The sequence below is a fragment of the Hesperophylax consimilis genome, chromosome 5 (assembly GCF_061612785.1).
Source record: "Hesperophylax consimilis isolate HC1 chromosome 5, BYU_Hcon_1.0, whole genome shotgun sequence".
Classification (NCBI taxonomy): domain Eukaryota; kingdom Metazoa; phylum Arthropoda; class Insecta; order Trichoptera; family Limnephilidae; genus Hesperophylax; species Hesperophylax consimilis.
Genome location: NC_142840.1, coordinates 26,518,721 through 26,542,444, shown reverse-complemented (window position 1 = coordinate 26,542,444; position 23,724 = coordinate 26,518,721).

The following is a 23,724-nucleotide window of genomic DNA, read 5'->3' as shown; positions in this document are numbered from 1 at the left end:
GAATAAATTGTCTATAGCGTTTAAAATTTGCCATTTTGATTTTCGACAAAAATGACATATTCGTTTTTGTTCGTCTATACGGCGATGAGCGTTGCACAGACTAACATCGCGCATCGGTGAGTCTATCCGGTATACATAGTCCATAATTTATGAAAATACACTTATGCCTCAACATCGTACCAATAACGCCTGTTTTTATAACTTCCATAGTTATGAAAATTTTTACACTTTTTATTAATGTTTATTCTATCGTATTGTCATTCAACATAGGTAATCTATCTATAAAACAACAATATTTTTGAGACAATCGACAATATTGATTTATTCTCTAAATAAGTTACAAAAAATACTATTTCCATTAAACAAATTTAACAATTTCCCCAGAAGATTCTGTAAAAGGGAAATATTTATTCACCACTTTTTATAAATATCTGATGAAAGGAAATACTGAAATTAAGTTGACTCCGCAGTCTTAAGCGAATAAAATGATAAAAATGGCAGAAACAAAACAGGCCATGAATTAATTTCATGGAAGGGTTGCCCTTCAAAGGGAATTATGATATCAGTGAAAAAAAATATTTTCCTACCCTTCCGAACAAAATGAACTTGTTACAAAATTAGTAAGCTTATTCAATATTTACCATCTTTGTAAAGTAAGGCTTTATATTCTGTCTCACTGAATATGAAAAATCTAGGCAAAGACCCTGGGTTAAAACCGTTGGTCAAAATTACACAAGATTGATATTTGCGATTGCAATAAAACTGAAATCAGTTTCCTAAAGCAGAGAAAACTCTTGAACGGTGAACTTTAGTTTCATGGACTAGCTATTTTTTACCAAGAAACTCAAGTAAAGAATAACGTTTTTACCGTCTCAAAAATTCTGAAATCTTTCATCATTAGCTATGAAGATTTCAATAGAAAAAAAATAAGAGAAAACGCTGCATTTGACCCATTTCTTTTATTTATCTTTTTTATCAGCTCAAAAATTCTAAAATCTTTTATCATTAGCTATGGAGCTTTCAATCGTAAAAAAATAAGAGAAAACGCTGCAATCGACCAATTTCTTTCATCTATCTTTTTTATCAACTTGAAAATTCTAAAATCTTTCATGATTAGCTATGGAGCTTTCAATAGAAAAAAAATAAGAGAAAACACTACATTTAACCCATTTCTTTCATTTATCTTTTTTATCATCTCGAAAATTCTAAAATCTTTCATCATTAGCTATGGAGCTTTCAATAGTAAAAAAAATAAGAGAAAACGCTGCAATTGACCCATTTCTTTCATTTATCTTTTTTATCAGCTCAAAAATTCGAAAATCTTTCATCATTAGCCATGGAGCTTTCAATAGTAAAAAAAAAGAGAAAATGCTGCAATTGACCCATTTCTTTCATCTATCTTTTTTATCAGCTCGAAAATTCTAAAATCTTTCATCATTAGCTATGGAGCTTTCAATAGAAAAAAAAGAGAAAACGCTGCATTTGACCCATTTCTTTCATCTGTCTGTCATAGGTTATAACCATCAATGTAATATATCTTTGAAGAAAAAGATACTACTAATATATCTAAACGAACATGAAACAGTACAAGACACAGTTAAATAAAAAAAATAACGGTCACAACTTGGAATCGAATCCAGGATCTCTCGTCTTACCAAGATAGGCGCCTTAACCGACTTTACCATTGGGACCAATTTATTTTATTTTATTTTCTGTGTTTTGTTTTGTTTCATGTTTCGTTTAGAATATTTAGTATTATCTTCTTCTTCAATAAAAAAGAACTTTTGTTTAAACTTGTGGAAGGTCACTAATTAACTACTATAAGATTTATAAATTGAACCCCATATCATTTACAACAAACTAGACTCTCTGAAAAATAATACATAGATCAATGTGGAGAGTTTAAATGAAATCAACAAATCATCATCCCTCACATCATTAAAAATCAATCATCAGAAACATGTATGTGATACTTTGTTACATTTTGAAGGTTGATTCCAAACGATCACAAAAGAAAATCAATTACATATTATTGAAGTTTACTATTATTTATTATCCTTTACAATATTTTACCAGTTAGTTATTTGTCAAACCTTCCTTTCCACATCCTACCACTGTTTTCACTATTTTCATTGAGCATCATGACAATCCCTCCCCATGGGGGTATGACACAACAAAAAATTTCTACCTTGGTAAGCTTGCTGCCAAAAGGCTCACCCATTGAATTCTCTATCAAAGGCCGCAATGTACTAACTTTATGTATGGTCCACACTAAATCTTATTGGGGCAACACTTAATACACCGCGTAATGTACAAGCTAACCTCAACACATACAACAATACAAAATCTACGCCACACATAATTTTGCCAAACTGTTTTAATCAAACCATTTAACATTTCTACGTTACTGCACCATTCCTACGTTGGATTAATTTAATATGAGAATTATTTCGAATGTGCGGTCACACGTGAGTGAGTACCGTTTCAAAATCACACGTCCATCTGTTATACACAATTATAACATAGTCCTAAAATCTAAAAGGCAACAAAAAAATGTTAAATAAAACTCTTTTTATGAATGGAAAATGTTAACGCCGGGTTTCAAGAATTAAGTTTTCATATAATTGGTAATACTATTAACTTTATTGTTCACAAAGCACTCTTTTCAGGGTGAAATGACTAAAACCAAAAAAAAAAACTTTATTGTTAGTTTTTAGAAATAATACATTTGACAGCGCTTACTAGAAGAATGAATGAAAAGTAAAAATATTTTTTTGCTAAGTAAAAAACGACAAAATTGTTTAAAATATTGTTTACTTGTATAAACCGTCAGTAAAATGTGTCACAATTCTAAAAAAAATCTTATAAAATAATTATTTTATACAAAAAAGTTTTTTTTTAATAATCTTTATATAGGTCACACCTTATTTGAACCTTACATGTTGTGTCTTATTATGGTGGCATAAACAAATGTGACCTAAAACAAAACAGCATGTCGCAATAATGGAGTGAACAATTAAGAATGTTCATGTCCGGGCAAAACTTTAATGAACAAAGATGGAAAGCAGCACATCAGAAATAATTGAAATTTAGATTGATGATTCTCGGAGAAAGTATGAGATCAATAAAAATTATAGGATTCAATAAGGTCTAGGTAGCTCAATTGGAAGAGATACTGCTCCCGGGTAGAGGTTCTGAGTTTGGGTCTCTATTGATTTCGATATTTCTTTTACTTTCTGTCATAATTTCAAGTTTAAAAAATGTATGCCAAAAATTATTTTTAAATTAAAGTCAACCATGTTTCGCGTATCTCAAACTTCGTCAGTGCTTTTATATTAACTATGCCAAATAATAAACGAATCCTGGTTAGCTGTCATTTATTAATTCAATAAAAGAGATGTATTGCAAAGTGTGTTATTTAATTTAATATTATGGTACTACTAATATATAATTATTTCGAAGGACATTTCTAAAAAAGAAAGTCAATAAATCAAATTTGTGGAGGTGGTTTCTCTGTAAAATGGGGAATAAGACGAATAATTAATAAAAATAGATGTCCTGGAAGTATTACCATAAACCTTATTTCCAGTTAGGGAAACTCATGCATAATATTTCACAGTATGGGAAAAACGCTGATAGATCCGTCGTAACCTCTCTGTCTTTCATAAACATTACTTGAAATGAAAAGATAAGTTACAACGGTACTCTCATTGGCAAGACCACAGCACATTTTTGATAAAGCTGAAGAAATACAAATATATAATTTCATAACAATAAATGGCTAATGGTTAAATCAATTATATTTTTGTTGCCTGCTATATCTTGTTCTGAACTATGAATATTGTCAGCATTCATAATCTAAAAAGTGTTTGTAATGGATTTAGCCATGTTTACTCACTTTTCTTTTTTTTTCGTTTACTTTCAACCTTCCTCTTTCATATCTCATCTCTCTCTCACTCACATAAGCATCACAATGTGCCGCGAATGGGGATGCCATAGAACCACCGGCTCTGAGAAGTTAGATATGATGTAGGTAAATTTTAATATTATTATATTATCTCGTCGGTAAACGCAGGCAAAACATTAACACAATCGTTAACTGAATGGGCAGTTTAATATTTAAACTTTTTTTAAACTAGACAATCCTAATAAACATTCCAAAATTCCACTAAAAGTTTAAAAAATATATGTTAGTTAATCCACATTTATCCTCCGCATTCCATATTTCTACTTATTTATAACATATTAACACTTACGGTTTTACTCATAATAGATAATACGGAGGGATAAGAACAGTTTAGTAGAAAACGTCAGGCATAATCGTACTGCGTATACCGGCCGTAATACCGCAGTATTAGTGGCTGACAGATTTTAAACTGCTCGGCCCCCAGGATTGGGGATGTACGAGTATTACTATGGTTTTAAGACGGGTATTTGTTTACTTTGACAACTATCGATCGGTCGCGCAATGAAGATGTAAAAACGTAGTAACACTCATGAACAATACCATAAGAGAAATATTTAAAATCGAAATATCGATTTACCAAAGCAAAAACGGAACACATAATCAAATTGGCGAAATTTTGAAGCAATTCAAAGCAGACCAGATCAATGATATCGAAAATGTCATCTGAAGAAACGTGAATTTAGCAACTAAACGCAAAATGCGAAAATGATCTATTTTAAAGGATTGGAACAAAGCAATGTTAGTCTAAAAAAATCTTGCACGAATATTATTATGGGTAAATATTTAAACCTGAACAGGCCCTCCTCACCGTATAGCTATTCCAACGTATTAAGAAATCTTTATAAGTAAGAAGTTTTTAATTCCTAAAAAATATGTGCTATCTTTGAAGATAATATCCATATATTTGTAGAGCCGAAACGGTAAATGTATGAAATTCCCTCCTTAGAAAAAAATCGCAAATTATGCTTCGAATATCATTAAAAATGCATTTTGTTCTGTTCTTTAACATGTTACAGCTATAAAAAAATCACAGTGTATCTTAAACTCAACTAGGCATTTGTCGAGAGAATTTTGCTCTATTTAAAGCGAGAATATTTTACTACATATTTTCACAAATTTTCGCTTACTTAACATCGTTTTTAATAAAAGCGCACTCCCTCGTCATTCGTATTTACATATCTCCCTTTCAAACAATCTTCTTTTTCTTTTTGAACGCTGACTACCGAGCCTTAATCATAACCATATGTTAGGTGATCGGCTTAATTCGCTGAAAAACAACGTAGCACTGTTATATTGTGATGTTTAAAGGAATTATATATTAAGAAAATGTTTTTCATGCGCAGCAGATGCTTTGACAAATCCATATTTTTTTATATTAACCCCAGACAGGAGGCCTTGAAAAAAATAATAATTCTTTTAGGACCTATGCTATCTTTGAGAATGCTGTGTAGAGGTTATATTTAAGGAAATGAAGGAGAGTAAGTTCTAGGAATGAAAAAGGTATGAGGGGTGAGTGGGAATCTAGGGATCATTGTGTCCAGGAGTGACGGACTAATGATCTAACCCTCCCGCTGTGGCTCGATGCGGTGGGTCAAGAGAGAACAGTTGGAGAGGTCAAAGGGTCTCCCCAAAGCATCCTCTCCCGATCCGGCATGCCACGCAGTAGGTGGGCAGGCGCCTCCTGAACACACCTCACCCGACGATCCCGAGCACCCCTGCTAAAGCACCAAACGTAGTTTACCACTTGGGGTGATATTGGTCTGTAAGTATTAATTATGTTTTATTGCTTTCTTCAACGCCCACGGATTATTATTTGGCAATAAAAAATAGTCGTGTTGGAGTTTTGTATTAGTGTCTGCATCATTATCATCATCATCACTTTTGGCTCTACAACCCCTGGTGGGTCTTGGCCTCCTCAAGAGTCTTCCTCCACTCATCTCGGTCCCGCGCCAGCTCTCTCCAGTTTCGAAGCTCCAAGGCAGATAAATCTTTGAGGACGTTGTCGCTCCATCTTAACCTTGGCCTTCCCTGGCTCTATCGGTCTTGAGCTCAGCAGGGACTTTGGTTCTTGATGCTCGGTCATTCTCTCCACATGACCTAGCCACCGAAGTCTTCCCAGTTTTATGAACTTTGTGACGTTTAGCTCCTTAAACAGAGTATAGAGCTCATTGTTATAACGTCTGCGCCAAAATCCATTTGTGTCTGCATAAGGTTCAACAATTATTGACGGTTGTGTTAAGCACGTATATTTTATTTCAACTTTTGTTTTCTTGAATGATTGTACGAATGAAGTGGTATCTTGGAAGTGGAAATTAACTCACTTCCCGATATCCGATCGAGCTCGGCAGATAGATTCGTTGATCGATGACAATGCATTCTATATATAAATTTTATTTTAGTGGCGTGAAGGCCACAGATGCGCACACACACACATTTCTCTGAAATTGGTTGATATTACAGCAGTTAATATACTAAATAAATGTCAGTCCTACATAATTAGGATTTAGCGTTGTTAGAGCGGTTAACTCCAGTCCCTGGGGAGGAATATTCAATTCCCAGTCAAATGAAAAAAAAACATATCTATGAGGACAAAAATATTTTTTTCACTTGTAGCAAACACATTGTGGGTATACATAATTATAATAATTAAAATAAAATAACTTTGTTTTAATACCACTTTATTGTATATATTTATAACCAACCGGTTTCAGTTCAACCCGAACCTTCATCAGGGTTAATAAAAATATATTAGATTATAACTAATATGTTTTTATTAACCCTGATGAAGGTTCGGGTTGAACTGAAACCGGTTGATTATAAATATATACAATAAAGTGGTATTCAAACAAAATTATTTTATTTTTATTATTACAAAAATAAATATCTTTAGCACAAAATGTTTTTCAGTTCTCTATAGAAAATTATTGTTCATAATCCACTAATTACTAATTTATATTTACTCAAGCGGTGTTAAATTATTACCACATAATTGATATTTGAAAAGCAATATATTTCCAATATAACACGCAAGCAAAGTACCGTCATCGAACGGGGGTTCCTACACGAGACTACTTGGAGGAAATGGAATTTGAACAAAGGGAACATTGAATCTTCGTACTTCCTCGTGAGCAGATTATGGAACAAAATACATAACAGCCCTGACATGAATATGATTGTTTAATATGTTTATAAGTGTGTTCACGGAATTTTGTAGTGTTTTTTTGCCTAACTAATGTAGAATGAAATCCAAGACGCCTTAGATAAGCCTTTGAAGTGAAGTGGAATATGTGTTGATATCCAAAAAGCTTTCAATAGCATTTATCATGTCAAACTAATAGAAAAGTTACGTGTAGTGGGTTTTAATGACAGAGCATTAAATTAATGAAAAGTTATCTTTGCAATTAACAATATTTTAAATCTACCCCTTACAAGTGATTTCGGAATACCGCAAGGCACCGTATTGAGTCCATTACTTTTCATCTTGTATGTTAAAGATATTTTTAAACAAAACCTTAGTTGAAACATTATTTCTTACACGGATGACACTGTCATCATAATTAAGGGTCAGGACTGGAATATTGTAAAGGAAAATGCAAATAATGACATGCAAATTCTTAAATACTGGTTTTGTGCAAACCTTCTCTCAAGTAATGTCAAAAAACTCTTTATATTGCCTTCTAAATAAATAAACTTAGAACTTACCCAAATATTTAAATAATTATGCACATTAACAAATGTAACAAAACTATCTGTAATAGCTCATGTACCATTTTAAACCAAACAACTGAAATAAAGTACCTCTGTGTAATAATTATAGACCAACAAATGAAATGGAACAAACACATATGTTAAGCGCATTAGGAAATTTATTTATATATTTATTGGATTAAGAAATATTATTAAGTTAGATCATATAAAAAAGTATATTATGCGCTAGTCCAGTCCTTGATTCAGTATGGAATTATTGGATGGGGAGGTGCATATAAGCCCTGCAAAGGTGGTATAAAAAACAATTATTTTGAAAAACAGCTCACATTCCCTTTAGCAACATTTAAAAAAAAATTTCAAGTGCCAAAAATTGAAGACATTAATAAAAAAGACTCAATTTTACAAGTATTCAAATATAATACATTGAAGCAATGTACACGTAATTTATCATTAAGACATAAATATAACATATAAATTCTTCTATTTTCCACACAAAAATTAAATTAAAAGAGGGATAAAATATTTTAATACTCTTCCCGAAGAATTTAATAAAATCACAAATTTGATATTATTCACGAAATAAGTAAAATTATATTTAAAAAAAACTTAACAATATGCATTAATTTAATTTCTAAACATATTTTTTATTTTATAATGTTTTCACATCCTGTACTATCCATACACTCTATGATATTACTTTTTCCTCCTACACCAAACTCAAGAGCTAGTTCTCTTCATCGGTGTAAATATACTAAAAAAGACTTTTTTTCACTATTTTGTTTTTATGCAATATTTTTGTAACAATATTTAAATATGTTTGAATGTTATTTACTTTAAAAGAATCAATTGAGAAAAATACTTTTTCAATATTAAAAAAAATTCAACGCTCGCCGCTTGTTCATTGCATTAGTAATTTAATTTTCGTTGTTTTCTTTAATGACCATTATATTTTTTTATATAAATTTGATATTACTGCCACTTTCAATCCAATGATAAAAATACTTTTAGATAAATCGGGAAAACAAAACAAACTCAAATTCATTTTTTCAATGGCTACATCCAAGCTAAGATGTAAAACGCAACCGAGTTGCCCCCAACTGGCTAGTAACTTGTTAAATACTTGGAAATTGACAGAAAAACCCGGATAAATTATTATAGTCACAATGGATTTTACGCACTTCTTGTTGCCCTTTTACTGCTTAAATATTTAATTTCAAGTTGGGAACGGCTCGATGCACTGTGCTGCTTAGTCTCGACGTGGGCAATGAAATCTCCCTTAAGACGAGACAATATCCTAAAATAAAGTCGTAATCTTAGTGACGTAAGTAAAGAAGCCACGCACAAACACCCAAACCTGCTGTTAAATAAAGTGGAAATCTTAAGCCTCCACATTCCGAATTTCTACCGATTTCTACATATTTCTCTTTAACACTTAACATTTTTATGTTCTTAAAAAATATATGTATCGCAAAGTTAGTTCCGAAAATTATTATAAACACCTTTTGTTCTGTTATTTCAAATGTTATAGGTATGAAAAAATACAGTGTATTTTTAAATGCAACTTTTGCCTAGAGATTTTTTTGCATTATTTTAAACGAGTCGTGTTTAGATTCTCACGGCCAAAAGCATAATTTACACATCTTCGGATCTACCGGATCTGCCCTGATGATGGACACTGCAACGCTGTCCGAAACGTCGGCTAAAGAAGGAGTTAGCGCAACACGGCATAACACCCCAAAAACAAACAACAAAAAAGAGTCGTGTTTAATTGAATATTTTCGCTTAGTTAATTACATTTTAGCGCGCTCCCTATAACATTCATTCTTACATATCTCCCTTTCAAACCATCGCTGATTGCTTACAACGTAGCCTTAACGACATAAGTTATGAAGTCGTGTAAAAACAATAATGGGCTAGCAGCCCGGCAAATGGATAGATGTACGATCGAATTTACCCTAGCAGGCCTATAAAATTGAACTTTTCGTTTGGTTTATTTTAATTATTTCTGATGAAAGTATTATTAAAATCCATCAGGAATTTGCTAATTTGTCATCTAAAAAAATAAAATCTGGTGCTTACCTCTAATTTTATAGTAGGGATTAATTAAAATGTGAACCCAGAGTCAAGGAAGAGAGTTAAACCGAAAAAAGCATTCTTACTGTGTATATCTTTATCTATTGATATGATGTCACTCATAAATATTTTGCAAACTATACAACATGTTTTACACATTTCACAGCTAATAAAAAAAAAACTTTCGAAAATTGATCTCGAGTCCAATTTTTGGACTCTGGGGTATCATTAAATATTGAATGATTTTGACAAAATGCAAGCATAAGTTTCATTTCATGGAGGAAAAACATTCATAATATTGTTAATGGATTTCATAATAAAAGAAATAATATGTGGAATTTCCCAATAATCCTATTTACTGATTCCAATTTGTCTATCCCATTGTTCCTCAGTTGATGATGAACAGTTGAACGTCTATTCTCCTGAATGATTTATCGAGGTTTTGTGGATAAATTAATAATTCCGAATGAAATATAAACACAAATAAGGGAATGCTTAGAGCTATGATGTAATAACAAAGAAGGATATGTATTTGTCGCGTGTTGTTTTAATAAGTTATATTAACTGACTTTAACACACCGCATGCACATAGAAATACATTGTAACTATTTGATATCCAGAAATTTGAGTTCGAAATCTACGGAGTTATCTGTACTAAAAGATTGCAATAAGTGGACATCGTCGTATCAAAATAAGTCAATATAGAGAGCGTAGCAACTACCAATGTAATTTATCTTCGATGTATACTTTCAACAGTTCGATGACTATCTCCTGGTTGTTCTCAGTTATTTTTTACCATTTTTCTCACTATGTATCTGGTTAATAAGAAGTTTTAGTAAAAAATATGTTGACTTTTATAAAATATATTCATGTAGATAAAAAAAAACACTGATTCTCAATATGCTTACATGTTTCTATATTTTTGTGTCAGAATTAATATCGTTCTTGAAAAATGATTTTAAATCTTTACTGTGTATACGCTCGATGATTGGTCGAGCAAAATCTTATGTCAAATGTAATCCGTGTAAAGTTTGTACAACGTAATAATTTAACATCTCTTTCTGTTACATGCGTACTTTTATAATAGAGGGAGAGGTCACTATACAGCTTTGAATTGTGTAGTTTTAGGTTGATCTGAGTTTTTGATATGATTTGTGGTTGTATTTTTTGTTTTATCGATTGTTTTAACTTACATCGTAGTATCTCCTGACATTTAAGAAGGTTTTAATGCAACTCAAACAACTAGCGCGACTGCGATTAAATCACCTACATGCCAATTTAATGTTTTTGTAAAAATGAGTAAGTAGGAACTTATTTCAGATTTACGTAAAAGCAAAGACAATAACCCCTCTGGCGAGAACCCGTCGTACTGCCGCGGCTTGATCTACGTAGGTACATCGATGATACCGTGTAGACTTCAATGTATGGGCTTTATCCAGCGATATTTTGGCGAGAATGACAAATTCTAAGGTTAACAATTATTTTCAGTATGAAATTTTATTATTTAGAAAAAATACCCGTAATTTAGTTAGACAGTAAACATTGATAAAAAATGTAGTGGAATTTCTTACTAAGACCAAACAAATCTCCATACAAAATTCACTTACCACAGGACGTTCAACGATGTTGTAAAAAAAATAGACTCAAATTCCTTATTACTATGTTTTGACTACCTATTTCTATAGTCCAAGGTTAAAGTTACATGGTTCAAGGTGTAAATAAAGTGTATTTAATCATTTGTGAATATAATAGATGTATTACTATTGTTTAAGACACCATAGCATTTTTCACCTGAATATTTTCAAAAATAATATCACCTATTTTAGCCGTCTAACCCAAATGTGTCAACTGTATAATAAGATTGAGTGTGCTGAAGTAGATATTTTTGTCAATAATTTATATGGATTCAGAAAAAAAATCTGCTATTGTTAAATAATATGTTGCACTGATTATATAATGTATTATTTGCGTCTCTTACTTTTCTGTAATATTTGTATTTCATATATATTTTGAATTTTTATTTGTTTTACATTTTAATATTTATTTAGGTATATGAAAATTAATGTGTCCTATGGCTGAGTAGATTTTGGTAATTGTTGTACCTATTTGTATGTTAACTGAGTTTTTATAAATGGATTGTTCTCACGTAAGTGAGACCGTCTGTAAAAACCTATTATAAATAAATAAAATTCGGGCCCTCCCGTCAATTTTCATGTATTTGTAAACTTTCTTGCTAGTTCAGTGCGTGGTGTCGTTAAAGAATGTCGAATTAAACTGTGATATAACGCGTGCCTTCATCATAATGCTTTACAAAACATCTATATAATACCAGGCTCAGAACAAAGTGAAATGTTTAATATATCCTGAGTGAGCCGACCGTGCCGCGCTCTGTTGGGAAATTAAGAAAGTCATTTAATCTGACAGGAAATATATGTCCATCCCATCTTGGTGCCAACACTCTCCGACTCCCCAACTCCGCAATATGACAGCCGGCCAGTTTATCATTAGCGCCAACGTAATGCTAAAAAATGATTTAATTAGGTAAAGCAGCCTTCACGAATGTGTTCACTGTTTGGTGCAATGTTGTTTGCGGCACAAAGGGGAACTTTGAATTACACATTCGTTGCCAAAAGTATGGGTGACTTTTGTGATAAAATTTATGATGAAACACGGTAGAATACTTATTCAGTATGAATACTAAACTCAGTGATATAACGCCTAGTTATTGTGTTCGGAAAATTGTGTATGATAAAACAAAAAGTTTTCGCAAAAGCCTACCACTTAAAACATATTTTTGAAGAAATTGTTCCGATGTTTAATTTTTTCTCAAATATCGCGAAAATTGTCACGTCACTCCACTGTTTATTTTATTTTTTGTCTTAGATAGATGTCATTAATTTTATGAGAATTAAGAGTGCACATTACCGCAGGTTTCTGATGTGAAGTCAGAAGTTTTTTAATTATTTTTTTTATATATTTGTATCACGCGGATGATTACTTTAAATAATAGATGTAGTTTTTCTCTGTTGCTTACATAGTAAGGATCTCATCTATAGAGAAAACATGTTTTGAACTAGCTAATTTAATCAAAAAGTCTGAGACAAAAAACTGCTGCAGAACGAAGTGCAGTACTTCATCATTTTGTGTAAATTTTTCGCATTGACAAAAGTGAACTTTCGAGTTCTAACGGACAATGGACTGTCCGTATCGCCCTTTCACGAGGGCAATACACCATTTAGAATAGAAACTACGATCGAAAGTGCCGTTATTTCATGATACATCATCGTATAACCTACATTACCTAGATTATATAATGCAAACAGCCAAATCGATTTAATTTTAATTTTTTATATATTCAATAATGTTGTTATTGGGTTTATAAAAACAGTTTATTTTTAAACAAGTTCTGCTGTGTAATTATTATTACGCGTGACAGCTGTTTCGCCCTCTGAAGGCATTATCAAACTGTGGGTAGCCCACTTACAGACGATACATTTATATTATTTCTAGGTAGGTATTTTAATTTCAATTACTGATTTCTTAATTGATTTTTGAGTAAAATATTAGAAATTATTAATGGTTATTACCCCAGCAAAGTTTCCCCAATTAGTGTAATGTTTAAATTTGACTGAATGTCTTAATGTTAGTTATTCCCAAACGATGACTCATAGGGTTATTTTAATAGCATAATTAAGTACTTCATAGTGTACTCATATTTGCCCTAGGTTTGAAGATATCTAGTAGGGGTGAACGAATTATATTTGTTTGTTCATTAATTAGAATAGCTTTCGGATTATTAGAGTTTTTGTTAATTTCTAACTGTTCTAAAAGATTCAGTTTACGGCCTTTATTTTGTACGTGTAACGGAGTTGGTTTATTATTATCATTAAGTGAGTGATTTTCATCTAGGAGATGTTTGGCAAATTGAGATTGCATTTTATTATTATTTTTAAAAGATCTTATATGTTCTTTGAACCTAGTGTTAAAGGACCGGCCCGTTTGTCCAACATAAACAGCGTTGCATTCGTCACACTGGAGTTTATAAATGCCACTATTTTGTAATTTGAGTACCTTACTTTTTGAGTTTTTAAGAGATGATCCTAAGTTATTATTTGTGCGGAAGGCAATATCTAAGCCACACTTTTTGAGGACTTTGGCAATTTTATTAGATGTCTGTCCGATGAATTCTAAACACCCGAATTTATTATTCGTCTTATTATTAGTCGCTGGGTAAATTAATTTAAGGTTATTTTTGTGTTTGTTATTATTAATTATTTTTTCAATGTCTCTACCCTTGAAGCCATTATTTTTAGCAATAGTTAGGATTGTATTTTTTTCCTTCTCGTATGCTTTCTTGTCGAGTGGGATGTTATTAAGCCTATGTACCATTGAGTGGTAGGCAGATAATTTATGTGACCATGGGTGTAAAGATTTATAATTAATGGTCGTATCTGTAAACGTAGGCTTACGGAAAATTTCAAACGTATGTTTATTATTTTCTCTACCGATTGTTAGGTCTAAAAAATTGATTTTATTATTACACTCTCTTTCAACCTTAAAGCAGATTTTACGGTTGATGGAGTTAGCAAATGTGACAAAAAGATCTAATTGTCTGTTGGTACCTTTCCAACAGACCAAAATGTCGTCAACATAACGAACATAGTAAATGATGTGTTTGTTAAAGATTGAATTTAAAATTTGTTTTTCAATGTAATCCATAAATATTTCTGCAAGAAGTGGACTGAGGGGCGATCCCATTGGTAATCCGTCGTTTTGTTGATAGAATTTATCGTTAAACTCAAAGTAGTTAGTTTCCACACAAATTTTAAATAGATCGAATAATTCTTTTTTAGTAACTGGGTTTATATTAGATTCGTCTAAAATATCTTCAATGATTTTAAGGCATTCTTGAATAGGGATATTGCTAAAGAGACTGACCACGTCTAAAGATATGAACTGGCAATTGTGCGGTAGATTTATGTTTTTTATTTTGTTTACAAGTTCGAGAGAATTTTTAACGCTATGTTTTGGGTAGAATTTAGTATGTTGTTTGAAAAGAAAGTTAAGTTTTTTGGCGAGTATTGTCGTCGGGGCGTTTATAAAAGAAACAACGGGACGTATGGGGATATTATCCTTGTGAATTTTAGGTTGTCCGTATAATGCAGGAGCCCTTGGATTCATCACCATTGCACTTTTTCTAGCGTATTTATTTGGGAATATTGATTGGCAATTATTTATTAGGTTGCGCACGTTTATTGAAATTTTGTCCGTTGGGTCCTTTTTTAAGATTTCGAAGTCTTCTGGCTTTAGGAATGCTTCTACTTTATTTAAGTAATCAATTTTGTTTAATATAACAACGGAATTCCCCTTATCCGCTTTAGTAATTGTGAGGTCGCTATTTTTAATTTTGGCTTTAATATCATTTAAAATTTCCGTTTCTTTTATATTGAATTTATTTTTATTTTTACTGGTTGATTTCAGAGTTTTTCTCAAGATATCCGCTGTTATTTGTTTAGGTAAGCCGTTATTTTTTATTTTAGACAGAGAAATTTCTGTGTCGATTGCCAAACATTCAATTTGTTTTTTAGTGATATCTGAATTTATTTTATATTTGAAGCCTTTATCTAGTAAATTTATTTCATCTTCTTCAAACGTTTCACCTGATAGGTTAATAGTTTTTGTATAAAACTCCGTATTTGTATTACTTTGATATTCGTTGACTTTTACATTTTTATTTTTAGATTCGACAAGTTTTTTAAGTTTATTTTCCTGAGTTTTGAATTTATCATATATAATTCCGCCGATGTGTTCACGAGTATCGTAATCCAGGGTATCAAATTCCCATGGATGCAGTTTAAAAGTTAATTCCGAATGCAATACCTTGATGTAGTGAAGTATTGTGTCCCTTTTCCGACAACATTCCTTAGTCTCCTCTTTCAGCCATATCCTCTGCGCTCGATGCACAGTTTTTATGGCTGCCGAGGATTTGCTTTTGGTAGAAATATGCACGTACTTGGGGATCACGTTTAACTTCAAACACTCTTGGTTAAACCAAAGGTTTTGCACTATTTTCCTATGTTTTAATTTTAATCGTCTGTAAAAAATCACTTGGGTAGCTATATCAGCAACCTTCAATTTATTTATTGTTATTAAGTTTAATTTGTAGAACTCCATTTTAATTTTATTTTTTTATATATTCAATAATATTGTTATTGGGTTTATAAAAACAGTTTATTTTTAAACAAGTTCTGCTGTGTAATTATTATTACGCGTGACAGCTGTTTCGCCCTCTGAAGGCATTATCAAACTGTGGGTAGTGGGTAACTCAAATTACAAAATAGTGGCATTTATAAACTCCAGTGTGACAAATGCAACGCTGTTTATGTTGGACAAACGGGCCGGTCCTTTAACACTAGGTTCAAAGAACATATAAGATCTTTTAAAAATAATAATAAAATGCAATCTCAATTTGCCAAACATCTCCTAGATGAAAATCACTCACTTAATGATAATAATAAACCAACTCCGTTACACGTACAAAATAAAGGCCGTAAACTGAATCTTTTAGAACAGTTAGAAATTAACAAAAACTCTAATAATCCGAAAGCTATTCTAATTAATGAACAAACAAATATAATTCGTTCACCCCTACTAGATATCTTCAAACCTAGGGCAAATATGAGTACACTATGAAGTACTTAATTATGCTATTAAAATAACCCTATGAGTCATCGTTTGGGAATAACTAACATTAAGACATTCAGTCAAATTTAAACATTACACTAATTGGGGAAACTTTGCTGGGGTAATAACCATTAATAATTTCTAATATTTTACTCAAAAATCAATTAAGAAATCAGTAATTGAAATTAAAATACCTACCTAGAAATAATATAAATGTATCGTCTGTAAGTGGGCTACCCACAGTTTGATAATGCCTTCAGAGGGCGAAACAGCTGTCACGCGTAATAATAATTACACAGCAGAACTTGTTTAAAAATAAACTGTTTTTATAAACCCAATAACAATATTATTGAATATATAAAAAAATAAAATTAAAATGGAGTTCTACAAATTAAACTTAATAACAATAAATAAATTGAAGGTTGCTGATATAGCTACCCAAGTGATTTTTTACAGACGATTAAAATTAAAACATAGGAAAATAGTGCAAAACCTTTGGTTTAACCAAGAGTGTTTGAAGTTAAACGTGATCCCCAAGTACGTGCATATTTCTACCAAAAGCAAATCCTCGGCAGCCATAAAAACTGTGCATCGAGCGCAGAGGATATGGCTGAAAGAGGAGACTAAGGAATGTTGTCGGAAAAGGGACACAATACTTCACTACATCAAGGTATTGCATTCGGAATTAACTTTTAAACTGCATCCATGGGAATTTGATACCCTGGATTACGATACTCGTGAACACATCGGCGGAATTATATATGATAAATTCAAAACTCAGGAAAATAAACTTAAAAAACTTGTCGAATCTAAAAATAAAAATGTAAAAGTCAACGAATATCAAAGTAATACAAATACGGAGTTTTATACAAAAACTATTAACCTATCAGGTGAAACGTTTGAAGAAGATGAAATAAATTTACTAGATAAAGGCTTCAAATATAAAATAAATTCAGATATCACTAAAAAACAAATTGAATGTTTGGCAATCGACACAGAAATTTCTCTGTCTAAAATAAAAAATAACGGCTTACCTAAACAAATAACAGCGGATATCTTGAGAAAAACTCTGAAATCAACCAGTAAAAATAAAAATAAATTCAATATAAAAGAAACGGAAATTTTAAATGATATTAAAGCCAAAATTAAAAATAGCGACCTCACAATTACTAAAGCGGATAAGGGGAATTCCGTTGTTATATTAAACAAAATTGATTACTTAAATAAAGTAGAAGCATTCCTAAAGCCAGAAGACTTCGAAATCTTAAAAAAGGACCCAACGGACAAAATTTCAATAAACGTGCGCAACCTAATAAATAATTGCCAATCAATATTCCCAAATAAATACGCTAGAAAAAGTGCAATGGTGATGAATCCAAGGGCTCCTGCATTATACGGACAACCTAAAATTCACAAGGATAATATCCCCATACGTCCCGTTGTTTCTTTTATAAACGCCCCGACGACAATACTCGCCAAAAAACTTAACTTTCTTTTCAAACAACATACTAAATTCTACCCAAAACATAGCGTTAAAAATTCTCTCGAACTTGTAAACAAAATAAAAAACATAAATCTACCGCACAATTGCCAGTTCATATCTTTAGACGTGGTCAGTCTCTTTAGCAATATCCCTATTCAAGAATGCCTTAAAATCATTGAAGATATTTTAGACGAATCTAATATAAACCCAGTTACTAAAAAAGAATTATTCGATCTATTTAAAATTTGTGTGGAAACTAACTACTTTGAGTTTAACGATAAATTCTATCAACAAAACGACGGATTACCAATGGGATCGCCCCTCAGTCCACTTCTTGCAGAAATATTTATGGATTACATTGAAAAAAAAATTTTAAATTCAATCTTTAACAAACACATCATTTACTATGTTCGTTATGTGGACGACATTTTGGTCTGTTGGAAAGGTACCAACAGACAATTAGATCTTTTTGTCACATTTGCTAACTCCATCAACCGTAAAATCTGCTTTAAGGTTGAAAGAGAGTGTAATAATAAAATCAATTTTTTAGACCTAACAATCGGTAGAGCAAATAATAAACATACGTTTGAAATTTTCCGTAAGCCTACGTTTACAGATACGACCATTAATTATAAATCTTTACACCCATGGTCACATAAATTATCTGCCTACCACTCAATGGTACATAGGCTTAATAACATCCCACTCGACAAGAAAGCATACGAGAAGGAAAAAAATACAATCCTAACTATTGCTAAAAATAATGGCTTCAAGGGTAGAGACATTGAAAAAATAATTAATAATAACAAACACAAAAATAACCTTAAATTAATTTACCCAGCGACTAATAATAAGACGAATAATAAATTCGGGTGTTTAGAATTCATCGGACAGACATCTAATAAAATTGCCAAAGTCCTCAAAAAGTGTGGCTTAGATATTGCCTTCCGCACAAATAATAACTTAGGATCATCTCTTAAAAACTCAAAAAGTAAGGTACTCAAATTACAAAATAGTGGCATTTATAAACTCCAGTGTGACGAATGCAACGCTGTTTATGTTGGACAAACGGGCCGGACCTTTAACACTAGGTTCAAAGAACATATAAGATCTTTTAAAAATAATAATAAAATGCAATCTCAATTTGCCAAACATCTCCTAGATGAAAATCACTCACTTAATGATAATAATAAACCAACTCCGTTACACGTACAAAATAAAGGCCGTAAACTGAATCTTTTAGAACAGTTAGAAATTAACAAAAACTCTAATAATCCGAAAGCTATTCTAATTAATGAACAAACAAATATAATTCGTTCACCCCTACTAGATATCTTCAAACCTAGGGCAAATATGAGTACACTATGAAGTACTTAATTATGCTATTAAAATAACCCTATGAGTCATCGTTTGGGAATAACTAACATTAAGACATTCAGTCAAATTTAAACATTACACTAATTGGGGAAACTTTGCTGGGGTAATAACCATTAATAATTTCTAATATTTTACTCAAAAATCAATTAAGAAATCAGTAATTGAAATTAAAATACCTACCTAGAAATAATATAAATGTATCGTCTGTAAGTGGGCTACCCACAGTTTGATAATGCCTTCAGAGGGCGAAACAGCTGTCACGCGTAATAATAATTACACAGCAGAACTTGTTTAAAAATAAACTGTTTTTATAAACCCAATAACAACATTATTGAATATATAAAAAATTAAAATTAAAATGGAGTTCTACAAATTAAACTTAATAACAATAAAAAAAAATAAAAAATAAAAAAATCGATTTAAATTATAAATTATAAAAATACAATATATTATACATATATATACATATTTTTTTTTTTTTTACAAAGTTTTTTTATAATGCAGGGATGCACTTGACTTATTTTGATCAGTTATTCTTTAAATTATTAGAAAAAATATATATAAATGAAAGTTTGGTCTTCGATGACTTTTTTCATTATTCAAACAAACAAAAAATTCTTCCACTCATCATCATTGGTCTCTTGGTAGAGTAACCGCTCAACCAAAGATATTAGAAGAACGAGATATGCTATGTTGGCCGCCGGACCGTGGGCGGAGTACTACCTAATTAGGGTACTTTGAACGGTATCGGGACGTGTACGCACAGAAACCTGTTCTATGTATTAGTGCGGATACCTTAGCGTAACCGAAGGTGTGCAGTAGTATTGGTGAACAAAACCGGCGACACTGGGCAAAACAATTCCACACAGTATGAACTGCTCATAGCACATCTCGTTCTTCTAATATCTTTGCGCTCAACCGATCTTAACTGTCCAATCGTACCAATTTTATATGTTTTGAAAAAAAAGCATCAAAAAACACCGGAGACAAAAAATTTTTTACAGTTTTTACTCCAAAAATTGTTGGGAATCACTGATAAGGACGGGTTGTTTCACAGAATTTGAACAATTCACCAAATTTAAAAGTTGATTTTCAAATTTTGTGACGGTTCTATTCAAGTTCTATTATTATATCATGTATTGAGATTAAAAAAAATAATAATAATAGAACTTGATTAAAACCTTCCCTCAACAACCGAGTAAGTTATTGGAGTAATTCAGGTACGTCTCTTGATACCTGTATATTGTTTAAACAGTGTTTGGTATTTCAATTCTCAACTTTCCTTCTTTCAGTAATTTTTAAGTCGATAGGAGTATGATGGATCTCAAACATTTTTTTCAAATAACTTTTAATAGCTACCAAATAGGTCGGTGGCTGAGTTGGCATCGTGTTTGGGTCTCACCCAGGCGTAGTGTGTTCAAATCCTCCATCACAACACAAGCAACATTTTCCGCGTAGTGGTAGTAGGATGTTTAAATATTCTTTCCTTTCAAACTTTCCTCCTTTTACTTTTATTCCGCTTTAAGTCCAACTACATTTTGTGATTTTTTTAAAAAAATATTTTCACAATTTTTTAAAAAAGAAGACTTTACTAGGATACCATAAAGGCTGATAAAAGAACATTTTTTTTTAAGGAGGTTAAGAATTTGCTGGCTCATTTAGCAATGCCCGTAGAGCAATTTCCGTCACTGCCGGGCAGTGTAACAATTGGAATTTTTTTAGTGAAATGTGTAATATTTTATTCACTATTTTTGAAATACTTGTGTAGTAAAATTCCGCCTAAGAATACATTGTTACAACTATTCAGTTCCATTTTAAATTGCCTCAAAGCGGCTTACCACTTAGTTCGTTCTTGGGATTGTATAAGATGGAGCATTTCAGTACAATATAATTCGTTTACGAGAAGAAAATCTTGAGAGAGCACAAAGAGCTTTAGTGAAGTTATAAGAAATTTTACTCCGCACTACACCTCGCCTCGAAGACTGCAGAATAGTTCCCATTATTGAAATAATTTGTTTTCTATGCAACTATGCATAATAGTACCAGAATACAACATCTATTTGAAAATAAGACTTTAATTTTTTACGAAACAAAAAATAGCACTGATAAAAATCCACCTTCTTGTTTGGGAGGCGGGTATGGATACAGCCACTCTAGTAAACATTTATTGGATAACCAACACCTCTGTCATAGGTCACGATCGCTACATTTGGTTACTTATCAGGGGAGTCGGGTTCATGCGGTGAGGTTTGTCTAGGTCTTGGCGTTGGATGCGTCTGCCCACCATCTACGTGGCGGGTCGGATCGGGAATTGAAAGAAACTGGTTGAGTGAAACTTTTGACTTCTGCAGCAGGAGTATCTCGACCCATCGCCTTGCATGTAGTGCGAAGGATCCATTCATAAGTCCCCAGATGTCTACCCAATCCTCATACCCTTTTCCATCCCTTAATTTCCTCTTCTTCTTTTTCTTCAAAAGACCTTCCACACGGCATCACTTAATATAACATAAGCCTTGAGCGGATTCATTTTATTCAGGCCCTCTTATGTGGAGCTATCGTAACAAAAAACTGAATCGGTAATTTGTAGAATTTTTGGAGAATCGTAAATCGAGATACGTTAGTCAGGTCATGTAAAGAGTCGTAACAACAGAAGAGATATTTTATTCAATGGAACGTTCTACAAAAGTCCCAACTGCTCGCAGCCATTCGGACTACGGCGTTCTTATTTAGGGTATTTTGTGTGGCTGAAAGGAGTAAGAAGGGAAATGAAAGGAGGAAGAGAAAGTAACCTGACTCTTAAGATCGGACGTAAAACGCGTCTGATCGTCTGATGCTAATGATTTAAAGCAAGACAAATTTCAAACGGTGGTCTTTCACAAGGGCTATACTAAGAGTACCTATCTACCAGTATGTACGAGACGATATTATTTGAATTTGAATGAAGCGAGGTGTGTTGTCCAAGGGTAGTTTATGTTGTATTCCATCCACTCTGCCAATAAACTGTATGATGGTTAGTTAGTTATCAATTTCAGATTTATCAAATGAAAAATACACTTTGTAAAACACCACTATTATTTGAATTAATATTAACAGCCAACCAGGTTTCGCTTAGCTCAAGCTTCATCAGGGCTTATTATATCAACTGGGCAAGCAGGGCTTATTATATCAGTTGATATAATAAGCCCTGATGAAGCTTGAGCTAAGCGAATCCTGGTTGGCTGTTAATATTAATTCAAATAAAAGTGGTGTTTTACAAAGTGTATTTTTCATTTGATATATAATGTCACATCACAAAGTGTTTGCTTCCTTCGATAAAATTTCAGATTTCTTCGAGGTAACCAAAAGTTCTTTAAAAAAATAAGGTAATAATAACTTTCTAGTATTGCTTTAGATACTGAGTAAAAAATGTAAATAAAGAATTTGAAAAGAAGTCTACAAATTTATGAGAAAATATCATTAATATTAATTTGTCCTATTTTTCAGACTTAACGTGTTGCAATAAAAGTTATATTAAATTTGCTTGGGAAAGAATTTATAATTGGCTGTTATGAAGCGAATAATTAAGCATTATTTTTTCTTTGAAAATACAGCATTCTTTTAGATTAAGGAGTCAAGGAAGATTAACTTCGGCAGTAATTTAAATAACTTCAAACTCTTTTCCGAGTCCGCTATCTTCGGCATTTGCCAAAAAATTTAAAGCTGCTAAATTATTATTTAATTACTGCAAGTTGTGCCTGCCTAACAAACATTAATGTATAATAACGTAGCTTGACCTTTCTGGTAACTTATTTAAAGTTAATTACCAAAATAACCATTAAATGAACTTTACTGTAAAAAATAAATTATTTAATACATATGTTCTACAACGAAGACATGTACAATTCACGAAAGTCATTCTACAGGATTTTCCAATAAGAGGTGTTATTTTGATATTCAATCGTAAAATATCAATGGTTTCGTTGCTTGTGTGGCACGTAGCGCCGTTTTGTTTAAAGTAAACGTTGTCCAAATCAATACCATTCAATTCCGGTCATAAAAAATCATTAATTATCTCTCGATAGCGCAATTCATTCACCGTAACTGTTGTTCCAGCCTCATTTTCAAAAAAGTAAGGTCCAATGACTCCGCTGGTCCATAAACCGCACCAAACAGTCACACTTTGAAGAAAAAGAGGCTTTTCAACAATAATTCTTGGGTTTTCCGAGCCCCACATGCGACAATTTTGCTTGTTGACAAAGCCACCGAGGTGGAAATGAGCCTCATCACTCAAGATGATTTGCATTTGATTCACTCAAGTGAATTTTAATTATTTGAATGCGTTGTTGAAGCGTGTATTGTTCCATTTTCATCAATGGCGTAGTTTTTACTTGTCAAATGTCAAAAAATGGCAGCTTCAAAAGTAACATCTACTGAAATAACGGGCTATTTAAAA